Source organism: Schistocerca piceifrons, chromosome 3 (assembly GCF_021461385.2).
Source record: "Schistocerca piceifrons isolate TAMUIC-IGC-003096 chromosome 3, iqSchPice1.1, whole genome shotgun sequence".
NCBI lineage: Eukaryota > Metazoa > Arthropoda > Insecta > Orthoptera > Acrididae > Schistocerca > Schistocerca piceifrons.
The window spans coordinates 214,681,845-214,693,024 of NC_060140.1; the positions used below are offsets into that span (position 1 = coordinate 214,681,845).

General features: G+C 45.0%; 1 pseudogene; it reads left to right on the top strand.

Annotated features, from left to right (window-relative positions):
* Window positions 1-573: 573 nt before the first annotated feature.
* On the top strand, window positions 574-690 carry LOC124790419 (annotated as a pseudogene).
* The last annotated feature ends 10,490 nt before the right edge of the window (window positions 691-11,180 follow it).

Here is an 11,180-nt window from a genome sequence, read left to right on the forward strand (position 1 = left end):
TAATCCAATAAATTTCGTTGCACAACCCAGATCCTGTATCACTTTTAAGTTGTTATTCAAATACGCAGTCACATAGCTTATCCAAATGTTAGTTTTGAGCTTCACATGTAACGGTCTGTTGAAGGCTTAAATGGCAGTGTAACTGACACTCCTAACAACTCGCACACAGTGTTAATGCAAGTTAGATTCAGATTACTGATTGCTCAAGTTGCTAATCGAGTCCATTTCACTGACGAACATAGGCTTTATTTGTTGTAGATACGTTACAATTTATAGCACAGTTCTGAATATTTTGTCGCCACACGAAGTTACAGATTGTTTCTGACAAGCAAAAGGAAAGAAATCAGTAAGCAGAGAGTAGTTTATTTTCCTTTAGCTGCTGCATCTACTATTTTGTGTTTGCTTTCGTGAACGTCAGTGCTCCAGACACAAAAACAGCATGCTAAGGAAGAGGTAAGTTACTTTTATTTCCGGATAGATCTCACCTTGCATTCTTGAGCAAACAGTGTGCTAGCAAGCAGATTAATTTTCAGTGAACAATGATTGTAATCTCAAACAGTTATTTTCTTCCGAGCCAACGGCCTTGCCGCAGTGGTAACACCGGTTCCCGTCAGATCACCGAATTTAAGCGCTGTCGGGCTGGGATAGCACTTAGAGGGTGACCATCCGGTCTACCGAGCGCTTTTGGCAAGCGGGGTGCACTCAGCCCTTGTGAGCCAAACTGAGGAGCTACTTGATTGAGAAGTAGCGGCTCCCGTTCTCGGAAACTGACATACGGCGGGGAGAGCGGTGTGCTGACCACATGCCCCTCAACATCGCCATCGAGTGACGCCTTTGGTCTGAGGATTACACGGCGATCGGTCGGCACTTTTGGGCCTGTTCGGGAGGTGTTTAGTTTTAGTTTTATTTTCTTCCGAGTAGAGCATTAATTTATTTCTGTGAGTATTCAAAGCCAAACATTGTGTTTCACATCACGCAACATTAATAATGTACTTCGGTACTGAGTTTTAGTTATGTGGTTTTTATCGGGCACACAGTTTCTCTTTGGAGTTTAATTAGGTTGATTTTCTTTATTTTAAATTTTGCATTTCATGAAGTTTAAAATTTTATGTCACGAAACTTTTCACAGACGCAACGTAGGGCCAAACAACGGTCAGTTTTGCTCAGCAATTGAATGTTGTTGTTGTGGTCTTCAGTCCTGTGACTGGTTTGATGCAGCTCTCCATGCTACTCCATCCTGTGCAAGCTTCATCTCCCAGTACCTACTGCAACCTACACCCTTCTGAATCTTCTTAGTTTACTCATCTCTTCGTCTTCCTCTACGATTTTTACCCACCACGCTGCCCTCCAATGCTAAATTGGTGATCCCTTGATGCCTCAGAACATGTCCTACCAACTGATCCCTTCTTCCAGTCAAGTTGTGCAACAAATTTCTCTTCTCACCAATTCTGTTCAATACCTCCTCATTAGTTATGTGATCTACCCATCTCATCTTCAGCATTCTTCTGTAGCACCACATTTCGAAAGCTCCTATTCTCTTCTTGTGCAAACTATTTATCGTCTATGTTTCACTTCCATACATCGATACACTCCATACAAATACCTTCAGAAACGACTTCCTGACACGTAAGTCTATACTCGATGTTAACAAATTTCTCTTCTTCAGAAATGATTTCCTTGCCATTGCCAGTCTACATTTTATGTCCTCATTGCTTCGATCGTCATCAATTATTTTGCTCCCCAAATAGCAAAACCCATTTACTACTTTGTGTCTCATCACCTAATCTAATTCTCTCAGCATCACCCGACTTCATTCGACTACATTCCATTATTCTCGTTATGCTTTTGTTGACGTTCATCTTATATCTTCCTTTCAAGACACTATCCATTCCGTTCAACTGGTCTTCCAGGTCCGTTGCTGTCTCTGACAGAATTACAATGTCGTCGACGAACCTCAAAGTTTTTATTTCTTCTCCGTGGATTTTAACACCTACTCAAAATTTTTCTTGTGTTTCCTTTACTGTTTGCTCAATATATAGATTGAATAACATCGGGGATAAGCTACAACCCTGTCTCACTCCCTTCCCAACCACTGCTTCCCTTTCATGCCCCTCGACTCTTATAACTGCCATCTAGTTTGTGTACAAATTCTAAATAGCCTTTCGCTCCCCGTATTTTACGCTTCCATTAGCTTAAGTATTTAGGGATAACACTAAGAAGTCATATCGCTTTGGTGGAGCACATTATGACGAACGGACACACCGTAGTCGTCAGTTTAAATTTTCTCCGGAAGCCTGGGTACTCGCAGCGAAGCTCGCCGCAGTACTAGAGGGACTTAGATACGCTGGCGCCTAACATACAATCATTCTTCTCACAGACTTGCTGCTTATATGAAATCATACGGTTAGTAATACCAACAATTACTCTGTGCATCAGATTAAGGGTGGTACTGTAGACACACAGCGCCGTAACAAGAAAAATCACGATGATGTGGATAAAAGGGCATCATGGTATCAGTGATAATTCGCTAAGAGTGCCATCCACCATGGGACACAAATGCACGAGTAAGTTTCTTATACGGACCACCTTACAAGACGTGAGGGAGATCAGAACCTTATGCAACAATAATTGGCCCTTATCATACCAAGACTGGGAAATACACTACTGACCATACTACACCAAGAAGAAATGCAGATGGTAAACGGGTATTCATCGGACAAATATATTATACTAGAACTGACATGTGATTACATATTCACGCAATTTGGTTGCATAGATCCTGAGCTATCAGTACCCAGAACAATCACCTCTGGCCGTAATAACGGCCTTGATACGCCTGGGCATTGAGTCAAACAGAGCTTGCACGGCGTGTACAGGTACAGTTGCCCATGCAGCTTCAACACGATACCACAGTTCATCAAGAGTAGTGACTGGCATATTGTGACGAGCCAGTTGCTCCACCAGCATTGACCAGACGTTTTCAATTGGCGAGAGATCTGGAGAATGTGCTGGCCGGGCAGCAGTCGAACATTTTCTGTATCCAGAAATGCCCGTACAGGACTTGCAACATAAGGTCATGCATTATCCTGCTGGAATGTAGGGTTTCGCAGGGATCAAATGAAGGGTAGAGCCACGGGTCGTAACACATCCGAAATTTAACGTCCACTGTTCAAAGTGCCGTCAGTGCGGACAAGAGGTGACCGAGACGTGTAACCATTGGCACCCCATACCATCACGCTGGGTGATACGCCACTATGGTGATGAAGAATACATGCATCCGATGTGAGTTCACCGCGATGTCGCCAAACATGGATGCGACCATCATGATGCTGTAAACAGAACCTGGATTCATCCGAAAAAATGACGTTTTGCCATTCGTGCACCCAGGTTCGTCGTTGAGTACACCATCGCAGGCGCTCCTGTCTGTGATGCAGCGTGAAGGGTAACCGTAGCCATGGTCTCCGAGCTGATAGTCCATGCTGCTGCAAACGTCGTCGAACTGTTCGTGCAGATGGTTGTTGTCTTGCAAACGTCCCCATCTGTTGTCTCAGGGATCGAGACGTGGCTGCACGATCCGTTACAGCCATGCGGATAAGATGCCTGTCATCTCTACTGCTAGTGATACGAGGCCGTTGGGATCCAGCACAGCGTTCCGTATTACCCTCCTTAACCTACCGATTCCATATTCTGCTCACAGTCATTGGATCTCGACCAACGTGAGCAGCAATGTCGCGACACGGTAAACCGCAATCGCGATAGGCTACAATTCGACCTTTATGAAAGTCGGAAATATGATGGTACGCATTTCTCCTCCTTACACGAGGCATGGCAACAACGTTTCACCAGGCAACGCCGGTCAACTGCTGTTTGTGTATGAGAAATCGGTTGGAAACTTTCCTTATGTCAGCACGTTGTAGGTGTCGTCACCGGCTCTAACCTTGTGTGGAATGCTCTGAAAAGCTAATCATTTGCATATCTCAGCATCTTCATCCTGTCGGTTAACTTTCGCGTCTGTAGCACGTCATCTTCGTGATGTAGCAATTTTAATGGTCAGTAGTGTACCAGATCGGGTTGACGGAGGAGATAGAGAAGATCCAAAGAAGAGCGGCGCGTTTCGTCACAGGGTTATTTGGTAACCGTGATACCGTTACGGAGATGTTTAATAAACTCAAGTGGCAGACTCTGCAAGAGAGGCGCTCTGCATCGCGGTGTAGCTTGCTCGCCAGGTTTCGAGAGGGTGCGTTTCTGGATGAGGAATATATTGCTTCCCCCTACTTATACCTCCCGAGGAGATCACGAATGTAAAATTAGCGAGATTAGAGCGCGCACGGAGGCTTTCAGACAGTCGTTCTTCCCGCGAACCATACGCGACTGGAACAGGAAAGGGAGGTAATGACAGTGGCACGTAAAGTGCTCTCCGCCACACATCGTTGGGTGGCTAGCGGAGTGTAAATGTAGATGTAGATGTATCCTGCACGTCCGTGGTAGTCAATTGGTTTGTACCACAGGAACTTGCTGGTCAGCATATTCCACCTTTGCTTTAACCGCAGACAATTCCGACTGCTACCTCTATGAGCTGCAAGTAACTGAGACATCCGTAAGTGATTGTGGCGCGGAGGACATCGAACACATTCATTATTTTCAGTTTTGTAAAATGACGTATGGTCAAGAGCCATCACCTCTCAGTCGATACAAAATTAAGACATCTATATTGCTTCATATTTCCCATCCTTTTCTATGCAGCTTTAACCGAGACGATGGGCAAACGACTGAAGGCATTATAGATGCGGCTGTACGGGAGGATGCTAGGAGTGCCATGGATATACTGTTTTACTAACAACATTTTCCACAAAATGAAGAAAGAAAGAAATGAATACTAACCAAGTAAAATACAGGAAACTACAAAATCTCCGCCATGTTATTAGGAACGCAAACAGGTATAAACTGCTGCAGAACATTCAAGGAGAGATAGCTGGTAAAGAGAGGACGAGAAAGAAGAACACCTTGGCTCGGAAACTTGACATGGACTTCATACATCATGAGGAAATTCTTCGAACGAGCACAACTGATACAGCTATTATCGTCACCAATATTCGGAACGGATAGGTACAACAAGATTTTTCTCGCACAGAATTCGGGAGCATATGACACGATATATTGGGGCGCCTAGGGTGTATAGACAGTATTTCCATCTCTCAATACGTGAGTGGGATGGGGGAAAAACCTGCAATACTAGTACGGCGGTCTCTGTAATGTGGCCTTCAGGGTCTAGATGTAGACACGGATGTGGCAGCTGCACTTTTATGTTGCAGTTCCTTGTAAGCGGACACAGATGTTGTAGAAGCCATACCGAATCATTACGCCCGGTCTCCGCTGCTGTGACGCTCCGAACAGAAGTACAAGTATTTCGGCCACGTAACGGGAATGTGTGACACTCTTAGTAATAACACTGAAATTAGCCAAAGACAAGCGTAACGTAGCAGTAAGACGCTCCAACATAAGCGTTCTGCTCCGGAGAAAGATTTACTGTTAAAATCCCAAGAGCGTTCGCACCAGGGAAACTCAGGCAGGGAATTACTTTCTACGACACCCTGCTCACGAAATGACAGTGAATGGAAAATATAGAAATTAATGTTAATTCGTACGCTGGCCGACGGTCGTCTTTCCTGTGTAACATTCGCGAATGAAACAGCAAAGGACAGAAACATAGTGGTACGAGAAGTATTCTCATCCAGAAGTACACAATTACGTAAATATAACAGATTATATTACTAGTGCAGTTGCAGCTTGTCAGCAGGCCTGATCGTGATAGGTGTTATTGAGTTACTGCAGTCTTCAACTTGTTGCAGATGGCGTAGTTTTCTGTTAAGAACTGTTGTGTGAGGGAATGTTAAATAATAAGAAGAAAAATGTAAGTACATAGTGAAGCATAAACCTGGTGCAAAGATGGTTAAACTAGCGCTAATTCAAAGAAACGCAATGCTGTTAGACTTGAGAAAAGTAGTATCAACGAGTCGCAGTGGGAAGGACCGAAGTTTAGGGTTTGGTGTTCCTTCGACATCGCCAGTATATAGACCGAGAGCTACGTAAAAAAAAGGTGAATTTTGCAAAGAAAGTTGGACCAGAGATCAAACTGCAAGCATCCGATGGATTACGGACAAGGCAGGAGAATTTCAGAAAGATGTGTATCTCTGCTTTATTGATTATTCTACAGCCTTTGATTGTATCGACAGTAATTACGGGAAATACTCAGAAACATGAGAACATCGGATTATCTCATTTACTTCACTCGTCATTTATTCTCCGATCAAGAAGCCACCGTGAGAACCCCAAACGTATATGAAGCAACTAAATATGTCAAGATTCACAAAGGAATACAAGGCTATGAATTGTCACCTTATGTATTCAGTCTGTAAGCAGAGCACATTATGAGGAACGCCGTGTTAGATGAAGCATCTGGAATTAAAATAACTCAGATAAACATAACCAACCTTGGATGTGTAAAAACTTCAATAAAACCAAAGTTATGGCAGCTACAGCTATGGTATATAGGAGGAGAAATGATGGAGGTCGTCTATTTTCAAATATGTCGGCTCCCAGATTTCTGCTCGTGGTGACTGCAGTCACGAAATCAAGAGACGCTTGTTGCCTGGTAGAAAGGTAATGTTCAACCTGACAATGCTTTACCCTTTCGTGGGAAAAATTGTTGCGCATTTTTTTTTAATAAATAGAAAGCCGATAATAGTTAGTAGATACACTCCTGGAAATTGAAATAAGAACACCGTGAATTCATTGTCCCAGGAAGGGGAAACTTTATTGACACATTCCTGGGGTCAGATACATCACATGATCACACTGACAGAACCACAGGCACATAGACACAGGCAACAGAGCATGCACAATGTCGGCACTAGTACAGTGTATATCCACCTTTCGCAGCAATGCAGGCTGCTATTGTCCCATGGAGACGATCGTAGAGATGCTGGATGTAGTCCTGTGGAACGGCTTGCCATGCCATTTCCACCTGGCGCCTCAGTTGGACCAGCGTTCGTGCTGGACGTGCAGACCGCGTGAGACGACGCTTCATCCAGTCCCAAACATGCTCAATGGGGGACAGATCCGGAGATCTTGCTGGCCAGGGTAGTTGACTTACACCTTCTAGAGCACGTTGGGTGGCACGGAATACATGCGGACGTGCATTGTCCTGTTGGAACAGCAAGTTCCCTTGCCGGTCTAGGAATGGTAGAACGATGGGTTCGATGACGGTTTGGATGTACCGTGCACTATTCAGTGTCCCCTCGACGATCACCAGTGGTGTACGGCCAGTGTGGCAGATCGCTCCCCACACCATGATGCCGGGTGTTGGCCCTGTGTGCCTCGGTCGTATGCAGTCCTGATTGTGGCGCTCACCTGCACGGCGCCAAACACGCATACGACCATCATTGGCACCAAGGCAGAAGCAACTCTCATCGCTGAAGACGACACGTCTCCATTCGTCCCTCCATTCACGCCTGTCGCGACACCTCGGCGCCAAACACGCATACGACCATCATTGGCACCAAGGCAGAAGCGACTCTCATCGCTGAAGACGACACGTCTCCATTCGTCCCTCCATTCACGCCTGTCGCGACACCACTGGAGGCGGGCTGCATGATGTTGGGGCGTGAGCGGAAGACGGCCTAACGGTGTGCGGGACCGTAGCCCAGCTTCATGGAGACGGTTGCGAATGGTCCTCGCCGATACCCCAGGAGCAACAGTGTCCCTAATTTGCTGGGAAGTGGCGGTGCGGTCCCCTACGGCACTGCGTAGGATCCTACGGTCTTGGCGTGCATCCGTGCGTCGCTGCGGTCCGGTCCCAGGTCGACGGGCACGTGCACCTTCCGCCGACCACTGGCGACAACATCGATGTACTGTGGAGACCTCACGCCCCACGTGTTGAGCAATTCGGCGGTACGTCCACCCGGCCTCCAGCATGCCCACTATACGCCCTCGCTCAAAGTCCGTCAACTGCACATACGGTTCACGTCCACGCTGTCGCGGCATGCTACCAGTGTTAAAGACTGCGATGGAGCTCCGTATGCCACGGCAAACTGGCTGACACTGACGGCGGCGGTGCACAAATGCTGCGCAGCTAGCGCCATTCGACGGCCAACACCGCGGTTCCTTGTGTGTCCGCTGTGCCGAGCGTGTGATCATTGCTTGTACAGCCCTCTCGCAGTGTCCGGAGCAAGTATGGTGGGTCTGACACATCGGTGTCAATGTGTTCTTTTTTCCATTTCCAGGAGTGTACATATAATAATCATACAGATTTGCTGCATTTCTAAAAGTGAGTCCATACAACGAGAGGGCAAATGTTCTTCTCACTGCCCTCCATTGGAATTAAATGACAAAAGCAACTCTTTGAATATATTTGTAAAACTGTCTTGTTTCATTACAACTGTTGTTCACAATTATTTGCAATTAAATCTAGAACATGGGTCGATCCGAAGAGCTGATAATATCTACATAAAAAAAGAGTGCTCTTTTCTGCTGCTTTGGTACTGCAATGACGACGTCTCCTCTAAGTTTCTCCTAAAATAGATTAGTGATCCTCACAGCAACAAGCCTAACATCTTCAGGCACTTTACCGCTTTTTGCCAGAAAAACAGATTTCTGATCTCATCTTTTCCGGGATGAGAAGCCAACAACCTGGCTAGATGGATTCTGTACGTGAGCTGATCGTGCTGTTCACTCTCTCTTTCACGTATTTTCCGTAGTGTTTAAAGCTGTTTACTATGGCAACATCCACCATGAAACAAGATGTTCTGTGGCATCATTTCACAGTGCGTCTGTCAAGGACATTTCTTTCTCATAGTTGGTCAAGCTTATGCGCGCCACCCATTATTTTGTTATAACCAGCCACAGCTGCAGGACAGGGAATCTCTGTACTAGGACCATCTTTATTTTTCGTCTTCACCACCGCTGTTTCTCTTAGGTCACGAATAGAGGAGGAGAAGAAGAAAGCAATTGATAAAGTGACTCATTTAGTCTCAAACTGAAATTCTCCTCTCCACAATTTGATGTTTTCCATCATAATTTTTGGCAGATGTTTCTCACTAGTGTTCACAGTGCCACATCCATGCACACCCTCCTTCAGAAGTGTTGACATTAATTCTCTGTAGTGAAGAATCTATCAAACGCAACTACATTACTTTTATTGTGTATTTCCCTTGTTGTATCGTTCGCAATCCCTTCGCCCAATGACATATTATTGTTCGTTTTACAAATGCCTATGTAAACGTCAGAGTTCCTTACGTATCCAGAGAGCGAATATACACACTCCCGCCGGTATCTCTCCCTCCCACTTCGCACGCTTCTGAGAAGTCCCTTGCATACCTAGCGGGACTAACACTTCTGTAAGGAAGGATACCGCTACGCACACTCCACTACCGTTGAAAGGTTCATTCTCGGAAAAATACTCTGTATTAAGCCACTATCCTAGCCGTATCTTTTCTTCTAGGACTGTTGTTCCCAGAAAAGTATGCTAAAGAACGTCTGTGAAGTTTGGAAGGTAGAAGACAGATTGTGGCAGAAGCTACGAGTAGGTTTTTTTCTGTGGGTCTCGAGTCGTGCATGGAGAAGGGACGGTTCTGGGTAAGAATCCACTCCGTCATCCATCCTGTTCGCGGATGTGGCAGCTAAAATAAAAACTCGGAACAATGTACTCCAGACAGTAACAGGAACCGTCTGGGAAGCCACTGCAACAGTTCTCTTATCGTCAGCCTTATCTCTGTCATAGTCAGTAGAAAACTGCTCAGTCACAATCTGCCTCATCATAGCGTGTATTCGCCACGAACGCGCACTGACTAACTTCCAGATAATATTCCACTACCGTCGATAAAGTTACAGTCATTGCTGGACGTGTGGACAAGAGCAAAACACAACCCACAATCGCCACTTCATTCAGAATTTTCATTAGCAGAACCCCAGTGACTCAGTTCCAGGAAACCACCACGGCACACTGCACACGACATTTCAATATGTAAGATGCTTGGATCGATCAATGGCAGGAGCAAACTTCCTTGCCGCATCACCAGCTACGAGGCCGTGCTGAAAAGTAAGGCCCCTGAAGTTTTATGTGATGACTCGTAAAAGCTTTTTAAGTAAAACAAACGCTATTAACATTCCATATCTTCATTCTTCAAGTCTACATATTTATTTCTTCAACAATCACCCTGGCGACGAACGTTTATCTCAGCGGGTGACCAGTTTGTTGATGGCGTCATGTGGAATGGCTGACTTCGTTGACGAAGCCACAATCTTTGCACCGTTTCAACACTATCAGAGTGAAGTCCTCGAAGGTGTTCTTTAAGTTTTAGAAAATCGGATAGGGCCAAGTCGCGATGGTATGGAGGATGATCGACGACCGTGAACCCAAGGAGTCTGACTGTTGCAGATGTCGCAGCGCACATGTGTGGTCTGGCATTGTCATGCTGAAAAAGTGTACTTTATGTGTGGACAAATTTTTCGAATTCGAAACTATCAGAGCATGCTGTTTCTCACGTACCGACATATTACGTTGACACACTGCCAAGTTACATGCTACAATTCGGAGCCTTCTGGCTCAAGCCAAATCAGTGTGCCACAGAAGCCAAACCTAAATATGCTACCCTCCCATACATAGGCCCACTATCATACCAATTAGCAAACTTATTTTAAAAAATATCACAATCAGCTTTTCCACAAATAATAAATTACAACAAAAAGTAATCCATGATGTAAATACCTCCAAGAGTCCCTGCCGTAAATCAGGAATACACAAACTCAAGTGCGATACATGCCCAAAATTCTACATTGGATAGACAGGCAGAAGTTTTGAAATTAGATACAAAGAACACATTGATGCTTTAAGGCTTGGAAACTTTAACAAATCTGCGTTTGCAGCTCATATTACTGAAGAAAACCATTCAGTGAGAAACATTGAGAACAACTTAAAAATTTTAGATCAAGCAGAAAAAGGAGCCACTATTAATATATTAGAAGAAACAGAAATACCCACACACAAAAACAGCACCACAGACTGTATCCTTAATGAACAAACAGAGTTAGCTAACACCCCTTTCCTGAAGAATTTCCAAAAATTATTTTCCAACCTCCAAAGCAAATATTCCTATGCCTATCTGCAGATCAAGTAGCAAATT